The sequence below is a fragment of the Panthera leo genome, chromosome A3, assembly GCF_018350215.1.
Source record: "Panthera leo isolate Ple1 chromosome A3, P.leo_Ple1_pat1.1, whole genome shotgun sequence".
Lineage (NCBI taxonomy): Eukaryota > Metazoa > Chordata > Mammalia > Carnivora > Felidae > Panthera > Panthera leo.
Genome location: NC_056681.1, coordinates 84,708,120 through 84,730,844, shown reverse-complemented (window position 1 = coordinate 84,730,844; position 22,725 = coordinate 84,708,120). Strand labels below are relative to the sequence as shown.

Below are 22,725 nucleotides of genomic sequence, written 5' to 3'. Positions count from 1 at the left end.
CATTGGAGGCCATCTTAGAAGTCTGCCTGCCAAAGCCTTTCATGTACACCTCTGAAAAAGAGAATCCATCGTACTTATTGAACGTGTCCTGATCGCTAGGGTTGGATGATATTAAACATAATCGAGTAGTTGTCCAGAGAGCTCTTAATGGGAGAGTCTGACCTGTTTCTAATTTATTTCTTTGCTTCTGAAAATAATTATTTGAAATTTTGGTAACTTAATAATACTTTGTGTTACCCCAGAGTCTTAAAAAAAAAAACCTCCCTCATTTTTCTAGGAATTCTTAGATCATTACTCTACTTTGCTGGTACAGTAACTGATTCTCATGGTTCTTGGTGAAGGTTACCATTCATTGTGCTGGTGATTTGGAACCACCAACAGGCTCAAGTTAGGATATTCTTGGGAGAGATTATTAGACCCTGAATTTGGGTGTCCTAAACGTACCTTTTTATGTACCTTGTGTCTTCCATCTGTAAACTCTAAGCCCAAATAGCTTTTCTCAGTTGGCTACGATATAGTTTGGACACTGGATGAAGATGCTTTGAGCTCTTGGTAAGACATGCACTAAATAAATATTGGAGGTTATTATTTAATGAAAATAGCTAGTTTTAAAACTTGTTTTTCTCTCCATTACATTGCTACTATCTTACATCAGACCCTTGTTGTTTCTTGCCCTGTTCCCGTCTATTCTGCGCACTGCAGGTAGAGTAGTATTTATAAGATGCTAATCTGATCATATCACTTAAAATTTAAAACTCTGCAACAATATGCAAGGATCATCATGATATAGGGTCAGGTGAACAAAGCAGGGTTATATATACTAATTGCTTATATATGCAAAACATATTGCTTGAAGGATACTCAGAAAATTTGTTTCAGTAGTTTTCATGGCTAAGGGAAGGACAGGAGAGAGATTCTCTTTTTAAATTGTAAACATTTTGTCCTTTTAGATTTAGCACCACTAAATGACTATATGACCTAATTAAAAATCAAAACAAAACTCTTCCATGCCCTGCAAACCTTTAGAAAAGGTTCAGATTCTTAACCTGGAGGACTCTTTTGATGTTCTCTTTGCCAACTTTGCATCATCTTCTGCCTTCTCTCCCCCTTCTCTCCTCTCTTCCCCTTTGCCTTCTCTCCTCTCTTCCCCTCCTACACCCTGCGGTCCAAGCACCTCCTAAGTACAGTTATCTGTGGACCTGTTTAGCCAGGTCCAGGCCTCCACACGTTTTGACACCTGTACCTTTGTCTCTCCTATCCCTTCTTCTCATTATGACTTTTCATCACTTTTCATTCAGCTAATTTCTGCCTATCCTCCAGGGGCTTCTTTCTGATTCCTCCACGACGGACCTTGTGCCACTTCTTTGTGCAAATTTTGATCGTAGCATTTACTGCATTCTATTTTCAGCACACACCAGTCTCAGGCTATAAAGTCAGGAATGCAAGAAGTAAAAATATTATTTTAGTTTTTGTAAATAAGTTTAATTTCTAGCACAACTCCTATCTTAGGTCAGGCTCCTCAGAAGCAAATCTTGAGAAGCAAATCTTCAGGAAGATATGTCTGCAAGCAACTTAAAAAAGTGCCTTCGGAAGAAACCAAGAGGGCAGGGAGCAGGAGCAATAAGGAGAAGGCATCATGCAGGGGTACAGTTTCAGGCCAAGTCCCAGAGAGGGTGATGTCAGCCCGATCCTGCCGGGAAATATACTCTGAGGTAAACTCATGATTTTGGTTCTATGTTTAATGTCTGTATCCCCTAATAAAATATGAATTCCAAGGGGGTGGGAACTGTATTTTTTTATTCACGGACGTATTCTAAGCAATTAGAACAGTGCCTTCAAATAGTAGTCATTTATTGAATGAGTGAATAAACTACTCTCCTTGTCGTTTTGACAAAAAGAAGCATATTCATTTATTCATCACACAAGTTATGGGCATCTACTATGTCCTAGGCACTATTTAGGGAATATAATAGTGAAAAAAATATTTGATATGTTAGCCCTCAAGGAGTTTCTAATGGGAAACATGGGAACTGCATCACAATATAGTACAGGGAAAATCTATGAGGACATCCCAGCCCCATCTACAGAGATATCATTAGTGAGTTCATCCTAACTTGGGTGCAAAGGGTTATATGAGACCTACAACCTCCCACTCCTTGGTGAGCTCATGCAGCCTTATGCTGTAAATGCCACCTATATTCTTTTTTTTTTTTTTTTAACATTTATTTATTTTTGAGACAGAGAGAGACAGAGCATGAACAGGGGAGGGTCAGAGAGGGGGAGACACAGAATCTGAAACAGGCTCCAGGCTCTGAGCTGTCAGCACAGAGCCCTACACGGGGCTAGAACTCACAGCCCTCACGGACCGCGAGATCATCACCTGAGCTGAAGTCGGCCGCTTAACCGACTGAGCCACCCAGGCACCCCGCCACCTATATTCTAATAACACCAAATTTGTTTTTCCCACTCAGACCTCTCTCCCAAATGCTGGACTCATAGCCAGTTGCCCAGGAAACAAGGTACTGTCTTGCTTCTTGGTTGGTTCTTTCCAAAGTATCTGTCACAGCACCAATATCAGGGACTTATCCTACCCTCCAATTCATTTTCTTTTCTTCTTATTCTTCTTCTGTCCTTCCAGACTCAGGAATCTTAATCTCACTGAGGGTATGGTAGTTGGGGTGGGCGGATGTAGGAGGGTTACATGGGATCTTGTGTCAATGGTGAATTCTTCCAAATCTACCGTGTATAGCATAATTTTTATTCCCTGGGTCCTGCAGATCCTGGATTTGCTCTTCAAAAAGTCTGTTTTTTGCTTTTCTGCAATCCTGATACCTAGTTTGAATGGGAGAAGGGCCATGGAGTAAAAAGAAATTATAGGGAATGAAAAGAAAATCAGTTGACATATCTAAACATTTTTCCACATTAACTTGGAATTAGGTGTTTAAGGGTCTTTCCTCCTATTATATTTTGAGTGCCTTGGGGGCAAGAACTGATCCTTATTCATCTTTGTAACATCAGCATCGGTACAATACCTGATTCACAATAGATGAGCTGTTTGAACTAAACTAAGGGTTTCTGAACACTCCACATCCTTATACCATTTTTTTTCTAGCAAAGAAAAGCAGTATATTATAGTAGTTAAAAGCATAGGCTCCAAACACAGACATCCTGGGGTAAAATTCTGGTTCTGCCCATTAGTAGCTATTTTATCTTGATCAAGTTATTACTGTCTTCCTGCCTCACTTTCCTTATCTGCAAAACAGGAATGTGGATAATGATTTGGTTTTTCTGATACGGTTGTTGTGTAAGTAAATGAGTTAATACACATAATATGGTAGGCCAGTTCTTGGTGCAGACTGTATTTAAGTTTTAGCTACGTTTATCCCCTCTTCTTAAAATTCCCGTGTCTTTGTCAGCCTGGTTAATTTCTGCTTCCTCATCTCCTTCAAATGTTCTTTCAAAAGGCTTGTCATGCTCGTTCTCCAGAAAGTATCCCTTTACCCCAGGTTAAGCTGAGGGCTTCTCCTTTATGCTCCCTTCCTTAGCTATGTGTTCTTCAACCTTTTGTAAGACATATCCCGTTGTATTATAAAGAGGATGGTTCTACATCCTCTTCGGACTGGCCTGTGCCTCGTTATTCACCTTATATACCCGGCACTTATCACACCGTCTGGCACATAGCCGATGCCAAACAAATGCCATCACAAAAGTGAGTAAATATTCACCTGCTCTAATTACTGCCCTTGCAGCTAGCTTGAAGGTGTCACTTTAAATCTACCCAATGCCTCCATTTTCTGTATCTGGGATCAGTCTTGCCTACAATAAATGGGATTCTTGGTTCCTTCAATAAACTCAGAAAATGTGACTCACTGGGGGCAGAATGCCTTTGAAGGAGATATGTCTGCTGCTCCCCTCTTTGAACTATATTATAGAATGATTCATCTTCCATGAGCCACATAACCTCAAATCAGAGCTCCCATCCACCCTCATCTTTCATTCCTTCTTCAGTTGCCCATTTTTTCTCCCCTCTTCCTGTTTCATCCATCTCACCTCCTGCCAGGCCTGTGCAGACACAGACATGCACACACACCTTTGATCCTGCTGACACCAATGGCACTAAGGAAAGAAGTTCAATATGTCCACTGGCGTCAAAATATAGTAATAACAGTCCTTCAAAATGACAATCACAGGCAGCCTAGGGGCATTCAGGGGCTCTTCTGCTTTGTGCTTTGTGTAGTCTTTAGTGTTTTTCTTTGGTGTTTGAAAGCAAAGGTAACTGTAGTTTGCTCTACCTGAGAAGTGCTAGTGAGCTGGCATTCAACAAACATATAGTTATGGCACTCCTGTGGTGAGGAACAGGCAGAGTTGGGGGTTGTTTTGTGCCCTATCTCACAGACTCCAGCAAAGCATGATCTCCCGTTTGCAACCGGTTACTCAGCTGCATTTCATGTTTGTGATTGTGTTGACAAGGAAAAAGGCACCATTTCTGGCAGCATCTCTTAGCTTCCTGAGTTGCCTCGGGCACTAAGAGAAGGCAGGAGGCACAGACTGACTTGGTTGCCACCTGACACCTCTTCTGCTTAACTAAGCCCAGAGTATCCATCGGGACTCCACAAGCAGCATCCTACAGCATCCTAACTAGGCAGCTGCTCCCTGGATCTGTGTTCATCTTCCTATTGCTCCCATTCCTCCCCTCCTGCCAAGTATAACCCAACATCCAGTGGCAGAGAAAATAGACACCTAGGACGAACCATGTCCAACTCCTCTAGTGGGGAACCAAGACAGACACTTGCCAGTGTTATTTTATTTTTATTTTTATTTTTTATGATTTGCTATTTATCCTCTCTGTCAGCAAGAGCAAGAAAAACCTGGAACCTCAAAATCAACTGCCATCCTGAGCTGCACTGAGCTGGCAGCTTCTAACTGATTCAAAATGTAATGTTTTGTTTTGTTTATACCAGGCAAAATATAGTTTTCTATTTTGGGGTGGTGGCTGGTTAAATGAATCATAAAACAACTTAGATGTTTCTTGGCGATCCACCAGCTATGTTAGATCAATATTTGATAAGTTATAAATGAATGAGACACATACAGATTAGATTTTCTTCTGAATACACACTGATACGGACCGCACTGGCAATGGTAGTCTTCATTTAGTGTTGTCTGGGACACTTGAAACACACATTGCCATATCTGAAGATGGGGCATTTGTAGATGTGCTGGTAAATAGCCTGGTATATTGTGTTGAATGACATTTTTTCCAATGCTCTTTTAATTGGATGTGAGAGTTATGCTAGTTTCTATGTATTTCCATCACATTGTCAAAGATGAGCTCTAATCATCTTGTTACAGTAACCAAAGGGAAAAAACAAGAACATGAGTATAGAGGATATAAAATGCAGCTTTTATATAATTTAAAAAATGTTTTTTTCCTACAATTTTTAATGGAAATGTACATCGTAGCCTTGGAGTGAGGGAATTTTCAGAAATTTGCAGAAATTTTCAGCAAAGTAATGTAAAAAAAAATCATTAACTTTCAAAACTGCCTTTACCAATCAATGGTTGACGTGAGATAAACTTAACAATACATTTAGAACTTAAAATTATCCAAAATAGTTGGGAGGCAAACTACCAAAGGATATGTATTGTCCATTTTTGACAATTATCTTTAATACCTAATTTTTGGATATAGAGGTTCCTTGCCCTATGGGTTGTTTGGAAAGCTAAACCAAAGCTAAAAATGATCTATGTTTGCCATCTGCAAATCATTCCTCAACTATTGTTTTAAACATCCAGTTAGCTGACCTTTGACCATCCACTTCTGTTGTAGAAGGGCTCAACTGTTTTGGCTCCATACCTGTATAGAATACAAGAATAGCTAACACATGTTGAATGCTTATCATGGGCCAGGCATTCTGAGCTCTTCAAATTATTCTCCCAGTTACTCATCATAAGAACCCTATGAAGTTATTATTGTTGTCCCCATCTTACACATAAGGAAACTAAGACACAGAGAAGTTAAATAACTCCAGTGATGGAATGGAAATTTGAACTAGCCACTATGCTAAAGGAGATCTCAGAGCTGAATGATATCTTGGAAATAATTGTCCCAGAGATGAGAAAATTGATTCCAAGATGGAAGTATCTTGCTTAGGTTGATATAACCATCATGTAAAGACATGGAGTGTGGTGAGAAGAACACTCAAAACAGACTCTAGCTAAAAGTGGGATTTTGCTTCATGTGGCCATGTTTCTTGTTGTATGACCAGGGAAAGACAATCATCCTATTGATACTGTCTATATATGCAAATATGAGATCATGCAATATTCAACCAATATGTAGCAAATACCCAGCCTGTGCTACATATGAGAGTAGAATACAGCCTTCCACCCCATCCCCGTTCCCCAGAGGCGTTCACATTCTAGTGGGGAAGCAGATGGAAACATAGAATTATGCAAGGGCTATGTTATATCAGAAAAATATGTGCAAGGTATAGGATGCCTTTCCAAAGACATAGTTTGGTTTTGGAGCTGGGCTTGGGAAATGTAAATAACTCAGTATGTTGAAGGATAGATAGGTCACTTGCATCTGAAAAAGTGCCACCTTACCATTGGGTGATGTTAGAGAGGTAGGTGGAGCAGGTCCTACATGTCATTCTAAGTAGTTTAAGCTTGGACACACAGGTCATGGGAAGTTATTCTTTTTTATTTTAATTGTAAGGTAGTTAACATACAGTGTTGTAGTAGTTCCAGGTCTACAATATAGTGATTCAACAATTCTGTACATTACTGAGTGCTCATCATGATAAGTGTACTCTTGATCCTGTTCACCAATTTCATCCTATTTCCCACCTCCTCTCCGGTAGCCATCAGTTTGTTGTTTATAGTTAAGAGTATGCTTTTTTACTCATTTGTTTCTTAAATTCCACATAAGAGTGGAATCATACGATATTTGTCTTTCTCTGACTGACTTATTTTGCTTAGCATTATATTCTTGAGCTCCATCCATGTGGCTGCAAATGGCAAGATTTCATTCTTCTTCATGGCTGAGTAATATTCCATTATATATGTGTAATATTCCTATATAAATATATGTATATATGTATATATAAATATATGTAAACATATATATATTCCATTATATATGTACACACACACACACACACACACACACACACACACACACACACACCAACTCTTCTTTATCCATTTATCTATCAATGGAGACTTGGGCTATCTCTATAATTTGGCTATTGTAAATAAGGCTGCAATAAACGTAGGGGTGTATATATCTTTCTTATTTTCTTTGGGTAAATATCCAGTAGTAGAATTACTTGAATGTATGGTAATTCTATTTTTAATTTTTTGATGAACCTCCATACTGTTTTCCACAATGGCTATATTTCCATCCACCAACAGTGCATGAAGGATCCTTTTTCTCCACATCCTTACCAACACTTCTTTACCTTTTGATTGTAGCCATTCTCACAGGTGTGAGGCAATATCTCATTGTGGTTTTGATTTGCATTTCCCTGATGAGTGGTGTTGAGCATATTTTCATGTGTCCATTGGCCATATGTAATGCCTTCTTTGATGAAGTATCTGTTTGTATCTTCTGCCCATTTTGTAATTGGATGATATTTGTTGTTCAGGTGCTGAGTTGTATAAGTTCTTTATGTTTTGGATACTAACTCTTTATTGGATATGTCACTTGCAATTATCTTTTCCCATTCAGGAAGTTGGTCTTGTTGATTGTTTTCTTCACAATGCAGAAGCTTTTTATTTTGATTTAGTCCCAATAGTTTATTTTTGTTTTTGTTTCTTTTGCCTGAGGAGACCTATCTAGAAAAATGTTACTTTGTCTCTTGTCAGAGGTATTATTCCCTGTGCTCTTTCCTAGGGTTTTTATGGTTACAGGTGTCACATTTAGATCCTTAATCCATCTTGAATTTATTTGTATATATACTGTAAGAAAGAAGTCCAGTTTCATTTTTTTGCATGTAGCTGTCCAGTTTTCCCAACACTGTTTGTGAAGAGACTTCTTCCCATAGCATGTTCTTACCTCCTTTATTAAACATTAATTAACCATATAATCATGAGCTTATTTCTGGACTCTCTAGTCTGTTCTACTGATATATGTATCTATTTTTGTGCCAGTAGTATTTTTTTTTTATTACAGCTTTGCAGGGTATCTTGAAATCTAAGTCTGTGATACTACCAGTGTTATTCCTTTTCAAGATTGCTTTGGCTATTTGGGGTCATTTGTGGTTCCATACAAATTTTAGGACTGTTTGTTGTAGCTCTGTGAAAATATGTTGTTGGTATTTTAATAGGGATTGCATTAAACGTGTAGATTTCTTTGGGTAGTATGGACATTTTAATAATATTGGTTCTTCCAATTCATGAGCATAGAATGTCTTTCCATTTGTTTGTGTTGTCCTCATTTTCTTTATCAGTATTTTATGGTTTTTGGAGTGCAGGTTTTTTACCTCTTTAGTTAAGTTTATTCCTAGGTATTTTAGTATTTTTGGTGCAGTTGTAAATGAGATTGTTTTAATTTATTTTTATGCTTCTTTGTTATTAGTGTATAGAAATGCAATTGATTTCTGTATATTGATTTTGTATCCTATGACCTTACGGATTTCACTGATCAGTTCTAGTAGGTTTTTTTTTTGGTGGAGTCCTTAGGGTTCTCTATATATAGTTTCATGTCAGCTGCAAATAGTGAACATTTTACGTCTTTCTTACCAATTTGGATGCCTTTTATTTCTTTTTCTTGTGTGTGTGCTGTGGCTAGGACTTCTAGTGTTATGTTGAATAGATATGGTGAAGAAGGACATCCTTGTCTTGTTCCTGATCTTAGGGGCAAAACTCAGTTTTTCATCAGTGAGTATGATGTTAGCTGTGGGTTTTCCATTTATAGCCTTAATTACGTGAAGGTATGTTCCCTCTAAACCTACTTTGTTGAGTGTTTTTATCACAAATAGATGTTGTACTTTGTTAAATGCATTTTCTGCATATACTGAATGATCAGATGGTTTTTATCCTTTCTCTTGTTGGTGTGATGTATCACATTGATTGGTTTAAAACATTGAACTACCCTTGCATCCCAGGGATAAATCCCACTTGATTGTGGTGAGTGATTTTTTTAAATGTATTGTTGGGGATACAGTTTGCTTATATTTTGTTGAGGATTTTTGCATCTACGTTCATCAGAGATATTGACTTGTAGTTCTCTCTCACTCTCTCTCTCTTTTTTGCAGTATCTTTATCTGATTTTGGCATCAGGGTAATGTTGGCTTCATGGAATGAATTTGGAAGTTTACTTCCTCTTCTACTTTACGGAATGGTTTGAGAATAGGCATTAACTCTTTAAATGTTCAGTAGAATTCACCTGTGAAGCTGTCTGGTCCTGGGCTTTTGTTTTTTGGGAGTTTTTTGATTATTGATTCAATTTTGTTGCTGATAATCGGTCTGTTCAAATTTTGTATTCCTTCCTGCTTCAGTTTTGGTAGGCTATATGTTTCTAAAAATGTATCCATTTCCTCTGGGTTGTCCAGATTATTGGCATATATTTTTTTAAATAATATTCTCATATAATTCTTTGTATTTCTGTAGTGTCATTTGTTATTGCTCCTCTTTCATTTCTGATTTTGTTTGAATTCTCTCTCTCTCTCTCTTTTTATGTCTCTGGCTAAAGGTGATCTTTTCAAAGAACCAATTCCTGGTTTCATTGATCTGTTCTATTATTTTTCTTAGTTTCTATACCATTTATTTCTGCTCTTATCTTTATTATTTCCTTCCTTCTACTAGTTTGGGGCTTTATTTGTTCTTCTTTTTCTAGCTCCTTTACGTGTAAGGTTAAGTTGTTTATTTGAGATTTTTCTTTCTTCTTGAGTTTGCCCTATATTGTTATGAGCTTTCCTCTTAGGACAGCTTTTGCTGCATCCCAAAGATTTTGGACCGTTGTGTTTTTGTCTCCAGCTATTTTTAAATTTCCTCTTTAATTTCTTGGTTGACCCATTCATTGTTTAGTAGCATGTTATTTAACCTCCATGTTTTTGTATTCTTTCCAGATTTTTTTTCTTGTGGTTGATTTCTAGTTTCTTAGCAATTGTGGTTAGACTTATTGAGACTTGTTTTGTGGCCTAATATAGGATCAGTTTTGGAGAATGTTCCGTATACTCTTGAAAAAAATGTGTATTCTGTTTTAGGGTGGAATGTTCTGAATATGTCTGTTAGATCCATCTTCAATGTTTCATTCAAAACCACTGTTAACTTATTGACTTTCTGTTTGGATGATGTACCCATTGATGTAATTGGGGTGTTAAAGTCCTCTACTGTTATTATATTGCTGTTAATTACTTCCCTTATGTTTGGTGTTAGCTACTTTATGTATTTGGGTGCTTCCATATTCATTGCATAAATTTACAATTGTTATATCTTCTTGTTGGATTGCTCCCTTTACAATTATGTAGTGTCCTTCTTTAACTCCTGTTACAGTCTTTGTTTTAAGGTCTATTTTTTCTTTTCTTTTTTTTCTTTTTTTAACGTTTATTTATTTTTGAGACAGAGAGAGACAGAGCATGAACGGGGGAGGGACAGAGAGAGAGGGAGACACAGAATCAGAAGCAGGCTCCAGGCTCTGAGCCATCAGCCCAGAGCCCGACGCAGGGCTCGAACTCACGGACCGCGAGATCGTGACCTGAGCCGAAGTCAGACGCGTAACCAACTGAGCCACCCAGGTGCTCCAAGGTCTATTTTTTCTGATATCAATATTGCTACCCTGGCTTTCTTTTCACTTATAGTGGCATAACAAATGATTTTCTATCTCATCACTTTTAATCTGCATGTGTCTTTAAGTCTGAAATCAGTCTCTTAGAGGCAGTGTGTAGATGCCCTACATCTTTTGATTTGAGTGTTTGGTTCATTTACATTCAAAATATTGATAGGTATTTTATTACTTGTTTTATGATTGTTTTTGTAGTTCTTCTATGTTCCTTTCTTCTCCTGCTCTCTTCTCTCATGGTTTGCTGACTTTCTTTAGTGATATACTTGGATTCCTTTCTCTTTATTTTTTCCATATCTATTACTGGTTTTTGATTTGTGGTTACCATTACATTTATGTATAACATCTTATGCATATAGCACTCCATCTTAATGGTTGATGGTTGCATAAATTTGACCCATTCTTTATTCCTTTCCTTCCACATTTTAGGTATAGGTGTTGTACTTTACATACTTTTATGTTGTGAATGCCTTGGCTGATTTTTATGGATATATGTATATTTCTACTGCTTTGTGTTTCCCACTTGTCTTACTCCTATTTATGATCTTTCCTTTCCATTCAAAGTCTCTTTTAACATTTCTTGTAGGGCTGGGTTAGTAGTCATGAATTCTTTTTTTTGTTTGTCCAGGACAGTTTCTCTCTCCTTCCATTCTGAAGGATAGCCTTGCAGGTGTTTTTTTGTTTTTGTTGTCGTTGTTGTTGTTGTTGTTGTTTCCAGTACTTTGTATCATGCCACTCCCCTCTGACCTGCAAAGTTTCTGCTGAAAAATAAGCTGATAGCTTTATGGGGTTTCCTTTTATGTAACTATTTTCTTTTCCCTTGCTGCTTTTAAAATTCTCTCTTTATCACTACTTTTTCCCATTTTAATTACTGTGTGTCTTGGTGAGGATCTCCTTGGGTTGATTTCATTAGGAGATCTCTTGCCACCTGGATCTGGATTTCTGTTTCCTTTCTCAGATTTCTCAGAAATTTTCAGCTATTATTTCTTCAAATAAATCTTCTTCCCCCTTGTTTTCTCTCTCCTCCTTCTGGGATTCCTATAATGTATTATCATGCTTGATGGTATTGCTGAGTTCCCTAAGTCTATTTTTTATTTTTTATTTTTCTCTTTCTCCTGTTCAGCTTGATTAGTTTCCATTACTCTGTCCTCCAGGTTGCTGGTCCATTCTTCTGACCTTCCTCTAGTCTACTATTTATTCCATCTAGTGTACTTTTAATTTCAGTTACTGAATTCTTCATCTCTCATTGGTTCTCTTTTATGTTTTCCATCTCTTTGTTAAGGGTCTTACTGAGGTCCTTCACTCTTTTCTCAATCCAGGGAATATCTTTATGTTCATTACCTTAAATTCTCTATCAGGCATATTACTTATCTCCATTTTGTTTAGGTCTCTTGCTGTGATTTTGTCCTTTTCTTTCACTTAGGGCATATTCCTCTGTCTCCTCCTTTTGTCTGACTCTCTGTCTGTTTCTGTATGTTAGAGAAGTCAGCCACATCTCCTGTTCTTAAAAGTAGTGGCCTTATGAAGAAGAGGTCCTGTAGTGCCATGCAGTGCAATATGCTCTGTTGACCAGAACCTGGTGCTTCAGTGGTGTCTCCTATGTGTGTTGCATGTGCCCTACTATTGTGGTGGAGTCGTGTTTGCCTTCAATCCTGTTGTCTGCAATGGCTCCCTTTGCCGGTTGTGGCGGGGTTTGGTCCTTTGTTGCTAGTGGGCCAGTCTGGGGCCCCTTGGGCTTGAGTTGAGTCAGGCCAGGCATTTACCAGAGATGCAGTAGCACAGAACTGCCAGGTGCTTTCTCTGTGTAGTCCCCTTAGAAACTTTAACTGGTGCACTGGGCCTGCAGTCAGACAGGCGTGTGTGGTTATCTTCTCTTCTCCCCAAGGCATGAGTCACTTCAGAGTGGTGCTGGCCCCTGTTGGGTCTGCTTGCACACTGTCATGCTTGTGGCACCTCTGTGGATGGGGTCCATTTAAGGGTGCTTTGGAGGGGACAAGGTGTGTGGTGTTAGCAAAGTTTGTGCAGGTTTGTGGGAGGGGACTTGGATCCACTTTAGAAAACTCCTGCAGTAGCCCTGTAGGTGTCGAGTTCACAGAATGTGTGAGCAGGGTGTGATGTTGACAAGTTAGGTGGACAGTATTTTCACTGTGTTATTATTTCCCACGGGTGGCTGCATGTTTAAGCTAGGGAGTGAGGGAGGGAAATGGCACCACCAGCTCTTTTGTATTTGGAGAAGTCTCCCATTGATCCCTGTCCTTCTAGCAACCACTGTGAGATTAGTAAACAAATATCCCTCCCCACATACCTCAGGTGTTTTTCAAACTTCTGCTTCTATGCTATATCTCCTTGGGGCTGTTTGCTGTGCTGTTTCTTTAAGGGCAGGGACCCCATTTCCTATTGCCCTGCTAGCTCTTTCAGAGCTGAGCCCACTGATTCTAAGAACTTGCAAAATTATGCCCCTCTGTTTTTCAAAACAAAATGTTATAGGGATTCATCTTCCTTATATGGGTTTCCCGTGTCTGGGGTGCTTGGTGTGAGGGTCTGTTTCTCTCATCTCTCCATGCCAACAGTGTCCCTCCTTCCTAAGGATAGTCCTGTGGGTCTGTTTAGCTCCTGACTGTGTGTCCACCCTTCCTGCCCTCTTCAATGTGGCCTCTTCTCTACATTTAGCTGTGAAGAGTCTTTTCTGCCAGTTTTCGATCAGTTTCTGGGTTATTTACACTGACATAGGTGTTATCTAGTTGTATGTGTGGGGCATGGTGAGCTTAGGATCCTGCTCTGACACTTTCCTGGCAAGTCCATTACTTAAAAATTTTAAGTGTGGAGGTGGTCTATTCAGTTTTCTATTTAAGAAAATTCACATTGTTGACAAAATGAAGGATGGTTTGGAGGTGGTACCATTGGAGATAAAAGATTGTAAGAGTTCAAATGAGGAGCAATAGGCCGAACTAAGGCAGAGGTGGAGGCCAGGGAGCTAAACACTTCTAATAATGTTTGAGAGGTATTTAGGAGGTAGAGTCAAAAGAACCTGCTTATTATAAGAGTCACAGTTATAGGATGACTTCATAGTTGAAGTTCCCACTGTGGTCTGGTGGATAGTGACACCATTTGACAAGATGGGGAACATAAACTGATAATTGATGTGGGGATATTTTGAAGGGAAGACAGTACATTCTGTCCTTCATATCTATTGTTTGGTGAACAAATGAATTATTAAGAGATTTCCATGAGGCTGTTAAAATGTGGGTCAGGAACTCTGGAGAGATCCATGCCATAAATATAGAGTCTGTTACAGTTCATTTCCCTCTCATTTCCCCCCGCCCCATGTTCGTCTGTTTGTTTCTTTAATTCCACATATGAGTTAAATCATAGGGCATTTGTCTTTCCCTGACTGACTTATTTTGCTTAGCAAAATACATTCTAGCTCCATCCATGCCATTGCAAATGACAAGATTTCATTCTTTTTGATGGCTGAGTAATATTCCATTGTATATATGTATACCACATCTTCTCTATCCATTCATCAGTCGATGGACATTGGGCTCTTTCAGTAGTTTGACTATTATTAATAATGCTGCTATAAACATCAGGCTGCATGTAGGATATGTGTATTTTTAATTTTCATAGCTGTTGCTGGGCTGCCTATTGAGTTAGGTACGTGCTTCTTCTAGTGTGCCTTCCTGTACTGCAGAGGCCAGAAGGCTAACCCTATGTTTTCCAGAGTCCATTGCAGCCAGAATACGACTTAGGTTGGCCAAATTCATGTAAGACTTGAAATGCAGTCGTGAGGTAGAGACCTCATTTCTGCTGAGTATGAAATTTTTAGATGGAATGTAAAGACAGGGAAATGTTTGTGTGTTCGTTGTTTTCCTGAAATAGTGTTAACAAAATTCCCCATGTCCAGAAATAAACCAAGTGTCCAACAACAGAATGGAAATTAAGTTGTAGAATAGTCAGACAGTGGAGTACTGTGCATCAGTGCAATGAATTAGCTAAAACTATTCGTGCCATCCCAGAATATCTCAAAATCACACTCTGGAGGTAAAGAAGAATCATAAAAGACTACACAGAACCGACATTTGTAGTGCCCCTCACTCTGTCCCATTAGCTCAAGTGATTTCAGGCAGCTGTGATGGACACTAGCAATGACTAGTGTGCCAATTCAAGGTCACAGTGAGAGCCTCTGCTTTTCTGCCTCAGGCCTTTCTCAGAACCATGGGAAGCCACTTAGACTGAACATGAAAAGGAGTTAAGCCCCTGAGAGCAACTCTTAACCAAATGGAGATGAGGTCAGTGAATAATACTGTCTCCTTTCCTTCTGTCTGGTGGGTCACTTCTGAAATGTGTTCTACACGTTTTCACAGGGGGTACAAAACAGGCCTATGCTTCGGTTGCCCACAATAATAACCTGCACAGTAATGTACTATTATTTGATTTCTCTCTTCTCTAGTCTCTACTCCCACTCCCACACTTCTGCTTCCTAGGCTCACATCCAAAATATACTCTCTGCACCAAGTTCTTTGCATTGCTTTCAAGGGAACTCAAACTATGACATATAGTATGGATCCATTTGTGTACAGTTCAAAAACAGGCAAGATTAAATATTATATAAGGAGGTATGCATGTGAGATAAACTATGAAGAAAAGCAAGAGAATGGTTAATATCAGAAATATGTAACATGCTCACCCATGGGAGAGGGGAAGGAGCCATATTCTGGATAGAACACATAGTGGCTTCAAAGGCGCTAGTCGTGTTTGATTCCTTAAACAATGTGTTAGGTAAATGGCATCTGTTCCATTATCTCTTTAAATTATTAGTTCTTGACTTTTTGGTCTTAGGACCCCTTTACATTCTTAAAAATTATTGCAGACTCCAAAGTATTTCTGTTTATGTAAGTTAAATCTAATGATATTTATTGTACTTGAAATTAAAACTGAACAATTTAAAAATTGTGTTTGAATTATAATAAATTCATTACCTGATAACATAAATGATTTATTTTCATAAAAATAACTATTTTCCAAAGCAAAACCAAACAAAGCAAGACAAAATTGATTAAGAGTGGCATTGATTTCATTTTCCAAATTTCTTTAATATCTGGCTTAATAGAAGACAGCTAGATTCTTGTATCTGCTCTGTGATTCTATTCATCCTATAGAATTATGCAAATTTTTGAAAAATATACAGAAAATCAAGTCTCACACAACTATAACGTTGGAATACAGAGCAGTATTTTAATACATTTTCTTTTTTATTTTTATTTTTTTAACGTTTTATTTATTTTTGAGACAGAGAGAGACAGAGCATGTATGGGGGAGGGGCAGAGAGAGAGAAGCAGGCTCTAGGCTCTGAGCCATCAGCCCAGAGCCCGACGCTGGGCTCGAACTCATGGACCTCGAGATCGTGACCTGAGCTGAAGTCGGACGCTTAACCGACTGAGCCACCCAGGCGCCCTGATACATTTTCTTTTTTAAATCTAACTGTAGATATTCTTCGATACAGTATCCAAACTTGACAAGTGGTTTTTTCTTAAAGGTTAGTTGCAATGGGCATCTAAAACTAGGGGCGCCTGGGTGGCTCAGTCGGTTGAGCGGCCGACTTCGGCTCAGGTCATGATCTCGCGGTCCATGAGTTCGAGCCCCGCGTCCGGCTCTGTGCTGACAGCTCAGAGCCTGGAGCCTGTTTCAGATTCTGTGTCTCCCTCTCTCTGACCCTCCCCCGTTCATGCTCTGTCTCTCTCTGTCTCAAAAATAAATAAACGTTAAAAAAAAATTTTTTTTACCTATATCAGCTAACTTTTAATACTCTATTACAGTAAAATCCACTGCTCTTCCTTCACTATGAATGGATCTTTCACCTATGCATGATTTTATGACCATACATTGGTCATTTCAAAAACAATGGTTCACTGAGTTATGCAGAACTTCTAAATGTTGACACATTTCATTCTATACCATCAAAAAAGTCATACTCGTCAATATCACTACTGATCTCATCAGAAAAGCCTTTAAATGTTGGGAACTGTTAAGCTCATAGTGTTGAATACAAGTTTTCCAAATTTCTAATTATTTGCTTGAAAGCTCAAATTCTATAATTGGCAACAAATGCTATCAGTTGTTTTCCTTGAAGTGACAGGCTCACTTCATTCATTCTTGAGAAAATGTCTACCACATTACCAACCCTAAATAATCATAGTTTGTCTATCAGTCGTTCTTTCAAGTACGAATCATGCTGTTTGAATAAAGAGGCTAGTTCAGCTCATAACACAAACAATCACATGCTGCCTCACTTCAAGACAGCCCTCATACTTCTATGGGCAGCAGAAGTGCTTTGTGCATATGTCTCATTTCATTATGTATACTTGAGTCAAGATTTAATAAAATCAATCATTTTTACAGCTCCATCAAAGACATTCTTTTTTTTTTTTATTTTTATTTTTTTTTTAAATTTTTTTTTTTTCAACATTTTTTATTTATTTTTGGGACAGAGAGAGACAGAGCATGAACGGGGGAGGGGCAGAGAGAGAGGGAGACACAGAATCGGAAACAGGCTCCAGGCTCCGAGCCATCAGCCCAGAGCCTGACGCGGGGCTCGAACTCACGGACCGCGAGATCGTGACCTGGCTGAAGTCGGACGCTTAACCGACTGCGCCACCCAGGCGCCCCAAGACATTCTTAAGTTAAGTTGGCATTCTTTCATCTACAAGTGCATACTGGTGAAGAATACAGTGACTACCAGTACAGCTTGGTGCCACTGCCTTGGTTCAGGCTGCAGCATTTTTACCCACCGTTGTTTTACATCAGGGGTGCAAATGTCAGTACAATGAAAAAGGCAAATAATGTCTCAGTATAGTTATAAAAATAGTTTTGACCTCCTAAAAGCACCTCAGGGAACTCTAGACCAACTTTGAGGACTTTAAGTTGTGTTTATATTGTACATAACTTTTTAATATTTATTTCTCAATAATCAAAAAGACAAGTCAAGTTCCTATGCTGCTAATAGTCATTTTATAAAGTCATTTCATTCCCTTTACTGACTGTATAAGAAGTAGATTTCTCATTGAATGGGGCTTCCTCCTCTCTTCTTCTGGCAATACTATTGTACTACCAAACACTATCACTCCCTGTTTCTTCCCCCAAGTCATTCAAGCAGTTGCCTTTTTAAACTAATAAACTTCATATTTTTAAAGCGGTTTTTAGATTCACAGTAAAATTGAACAAGTACAGATAGTTCCCATATATTCCCTTTCCTCACACACAACAATATCTCCCACTATTGACATTCTGTACCACAAGGTACATATGTTACAGTTGATGAACCTACACTGATACATCATTATCACCCAAATTCATAGTTTACATTAGGGTTCACTCTTGGTATTGTACATTCTGTGGGTTTTGTAAAAAGTATAATTACATGTATCATCATGGTAGCATCACACAGAATAGTTTCAATGCCCCAAAAAACCCCCTGTGCTGCTCTGCCTCTTCATCCCTCCCTTTCTCCAACCCCTGGTAATCACTGATCCTTTTACTGCTTCTATACTTTTTTCTTTTCCAGAATGTCATATAGTGGGAATCTATACATAGCCTTTTCAGATTAGCTTTTTTAACTTACTTATGTGCATTTGACATTCCTCCAAGTCTTTCCATGGCTTGATAGCTCATTTCTTTTTAACCTTGAATTCCATCATCTTGATAAATTACTGTTTATGAATCCATTCACCAACTGAAGGGCGTCTTGGTTGTTTCCAAGTCTTAGCAATTGTTAATAAGCTGCTATAAACATCCTTGTGTAGAAATGTGTATAAGTTTTCGGTTCATTTGGGTAAATACTAAGGAGTGTGATTTCTGAATCACATGGTAAGAGTATGTTTGGTTTTGTAAAAAAATTCCACACTGTCTTCCAAAGTGGTTGTACTATTTTGCATTTACACCAGCAGTGAGTGAGAGTTCCTGTTGCTCCACATCCTCACCAGCATTTGGTGCTGTCAATATTGTGGACTATTGCCATTCTATTAGGTATACAATGGTATCTCATTGTTTTAATTTGCTATCCTCTTGTGATATATGATGTTGAACATCTTTTCATGTGCTTACTGGCCATCTATATATCTACTTTGGTAGGTGTCTGTTCAGATTTTTTGCCCCCTTTTAAAATCAGGCTGTTTGTTTTCTAGTTGAATTAAGAGTTCTTTACATATTTTGTGTAGCAGTCTTCATCAGATGTGTCTTTTGCAAATATGTCTCCCAAACTAAGGCTTGTCTTCTCATTCTCTTGGCATTGTCTTAACAGAGCAGAAATTTAAAGTTTTAATGAATTATTTCTTTCACAGGTTGTGCCTTTGATGTGGTACCTAAAAAGTCATCACCATACCCAAAACCAATTAGATTTTCTCCTTTGTTATCTCCTAGGAGTTTTAGAGCTTTGTGTTTTACATTTAGGTCTATGATCCATTTTGAGTTACTTTTTTTTTTTAATGGTTTTAAATGTTGTATTTATTCTTGAGAGAGAGACAGACAGTGACAGAGCATGAATGGGGGAGGAGCAGAGCAAGAGAGGGACACAGAATCCACAGCAGGCTCCAGGCTCTGAGCTGTCAGCACAGAGCCTGATTCAGGGCTCAAACTCACAAGCTGTGAGATCATGACCTAAGCCGAAGTCAGACGCTCAACCGACTGAGCCACCAAGGCGCCCCTGAGTTACTTTTTGCAAAGATGTAAAGTCTGTGTTTAGATTCTTTTCTTTTTATGTGGATGTCCAGTTGTTCCAGCACCATTTGTTGTAATGACCATCTTTGTTCCATTGTATTTTCTCTGCTTCTTTGTCAGAAATTGGTTGACTATAGTTATATGGGTCTATTTCTGGGCTCCATTCTGTTCCATTGATCTATTTGTTTATTCTCTTGTCAATACCACACTGTTTTGATCACTAGTTTTATAGTAAGTCTTCAAGTCAAGCAGTGTCGGCGCTCCAACTCTTCTTGTCCTTCAGTAATAAATAGCTATTCTGAGTCTTTTGTCTCTCCATATAAATTTTAGAATTAGTTTCTCAATATTTACAAATTACCTTGCTGTTTTTGATTAGGATTGCATATTGCATTGAACGTATGCATGAAATTGACAAGAACTTGTCTTGACAATATTGAGTTTTCTTATTCATGAATATGGAATATCTCTTTAATTATTTGGTTGACATCAGAGTTGTAGTTTTCATATAAATTTTGTTAGGTAGCATTTGGCTTTTATACTGCTAAAAAGTTTATAATGTTTTGACTCAGGCAGTTTGATGACACATTTTTGCCTTGGGAACATTTTGACAATGCTTAAAAACCAAGCTATTAAACTCCAAGTTTTAGTTTACCAAATAAAGTTTTTAATAGGTACCTTCACAACATGTCTACCGAGAAAGTGTCACAAAAAGGTCTGGGTATCCATTTTATAAAATGGGCTGAGGAATGAAATGTTGCTCAGGGGTATCTGCTGAGGACATAACTATTTTAACTTAATCCCTTTAAAGTGTTGGTAACTACATGACCCGTGTGAAAAGAACTACACCAAGATGTCCTATTTGTGTTACTCTTGCTATGAAAATGCAAGTTGGCATATGCAATCTAGTCTGAGGGAAAAACCCAATGTAACTTAAGTATTCCAGTTGGCAAACCCCAAAACCTATAAATATGATTCTTGGATTCCCTAACTAGGAGGACTTCATTTCATTGTGTGCCATAAGCCAGAAGCTCCAGTGATTTCTACCTTTGCTTCTTTTTTCTCTGGTGTTTGTGTGACTCTCAGATAATTATGGCACTATTTATGCTCTTCCAGCTCATACATTTCGTATCTCCCATTTGTTTCTAGAGTGAATATTTCATGTGGATTTCTAGTATCATTTTTAGTGATTCACAGTCACATTCTACAAGCCAGCATTTTCAGTGCTTGGTTTGAGCTCCAGCATAGTATTTTTGGAGAGTTTGTTCAACTAGTTTTGGCTTTTCATGAGGCCAAAAAATAATCCAACAACCCAAAACAAAAGCAGTAATAAATTGGTGGGTAGATGCTATGCTTTAACCATGTGTTTTGTTCTCACTGAGAAAATCTCTTGGGTAATTTTGGAAAACAAATGAAAAAATAATGAATTTCTAAGTGAGTAAGGATTGCATTTGTATATGCAGCTATTCTTTTTACCATAGTATTCCCAGTGTATTTAGGCATTTTAGCCCTAATATTTTAAATGTGAAATCTCATAGTATTATGTGAATAAGAATGTATTTCTGTGATCTACTAATTTATGACAAAGAAGCTAAGAATAAATAATGGGGAAACAACAGTATTTTAAATATATGGTGTTGAGAAAACTAGGCAACCACACACAAAATAATTAAACTGGACCAATAACTTACACAATACAGAAAAATCAACTAAACGTAGATTAAAGTCTTGAATGTAAGACCTGAAATCATAAAATTCCTAGTAGAAAACAAGTGTTAAACAAAGGCAACAAAAGCAAAAATATGCAAATAGGACTACATCAAATGTAAAAGCTTTTCACAACAAAATGAAATGAAAAGGCAACCTACTGAATGGGAGAAAATATTTGCAACTTACAGTTATGAGAAGGTGTTAATTTCCAAAATTTATTAGGAACACATATAACTTAATAGCAAAAAATTCCAAACAGATTAAGAACTGGGCAAAGAATCTGAATAGACATTTTTCTAAAGATGACATATAGATAGCCAACAGGGACATGAAAGGATTCTCAGCATCACTCATCATCAGGGAAATGCAAATCAGAACCACAGTGAGATACCACCTCACATCTGTAAGAATGACTAGTACCAAACAGATAAGAAATAACAAGTGTCAGTGTGGATGTGGAGAAAGGGAACTTGTGTGCACTGTTGATGGGATTGTAAATTGGTACATGTTCCTCAAAAAATCAAAAATAGAACTACCATATGATCCAGCAATTCCACTTCAGGGTATTTATCCAAAGAAAGTGAAAACACTAACTTAAAAAGATACATGCATCACCCCCCCCCCATGTCTATTGCAGCATCACTTGCAACTGCCAAGATATGGAAACAACCTAAATGTTCCTTTATATGGATAAAGAAAATTAGACATATATATTCAATTCAACCATGAAAAGAATGAAATCTTGCATTTGCAACAACAAGGATGTACCTTAAGGCCATTATGCTAGGTGAAATAAGTCAGACCAGAGAAAGACAAATACCATGTGGAATCTAAGCAAAAATTAAATTAAATTAAGAAAAACAGGTTAATAGATAGGTTGTTGATTGCCAGAGGCAGGAGTTGGGGGTAGGCAAAATGGGTGAAGGGAATCAAAAGGAACAAACTTCCAGTTATTAAATAGATCAGTCCCAGGGATGTAATGTACAGCATGTTAATAATACTGTATTACATATTTGAAAGTTTCTAAAAGAGTAAATCTTTAAAATTCTCATCATAAGAACTTTACAGCTATGTATGGTGACAGATGTTAACTAGAATTATTGTGATGATCATTTTGCAATATATACAAATATTGAATCACTATGTTGTACATCTGAAACTAATATAATGTTGTATGTCAATTATACATCAACAAAAAAAAACAATAAAAGAATGTACTCCTATAAATTTCCTTTTATAACTATAATGTTTTTAAATCAGTGTGGTCAGATTTTAGCCCAGGGTATTCATTGTAGATAATTGGGCCTGGCTGGCTTCTAATATTTAGTTTTAGAGTTGCAGGGCTGTGGTTTAATGTACCTACTTCCTTTATTATTGTTTTTGGTTGTGGGTTATGCCCATTTTTGTTATACCTTCCCCCCCCCCTTTTTTTATAGTGATCCCTCACTGTTTTAAAAAATACATCTGGAAATCTTAAAACAAACAAACAAACAAACAAACAAACAAACAAAAAAGGC

The 22,725-nt window shown here is 37.8% G+C and overlaps 1 protein-coding gene across 11 annotated transcripts in view; it reads left to right on the top strand.

Annotated features, from left to right (window-relative positions):
* Window positions 1-22,725, top strand: part of RNF113A (ring finger protein 113A) — a 511,139-nt gene that overhangs the window by 421,766 nt on the left and 66,648 nt on the right. For 9 of the 11 annotated variants that reach the window (XM_042932492.1, XM_042932501.1, XM_042932499.1 and 6 more), the window contains one exon: window positions 1,510-1,712. The exons of the other annotated variants lie outside the window; for them this stretch is intronic. The gene's annotated coding sequence lies outside the window, so the exon portion shown is untranslated. The remainder of the gene's footprint in view (window positions 1-1,509; window positions 1,713-22,725) is intronic. 11 annotated transcript variants of the gene reach the window in all.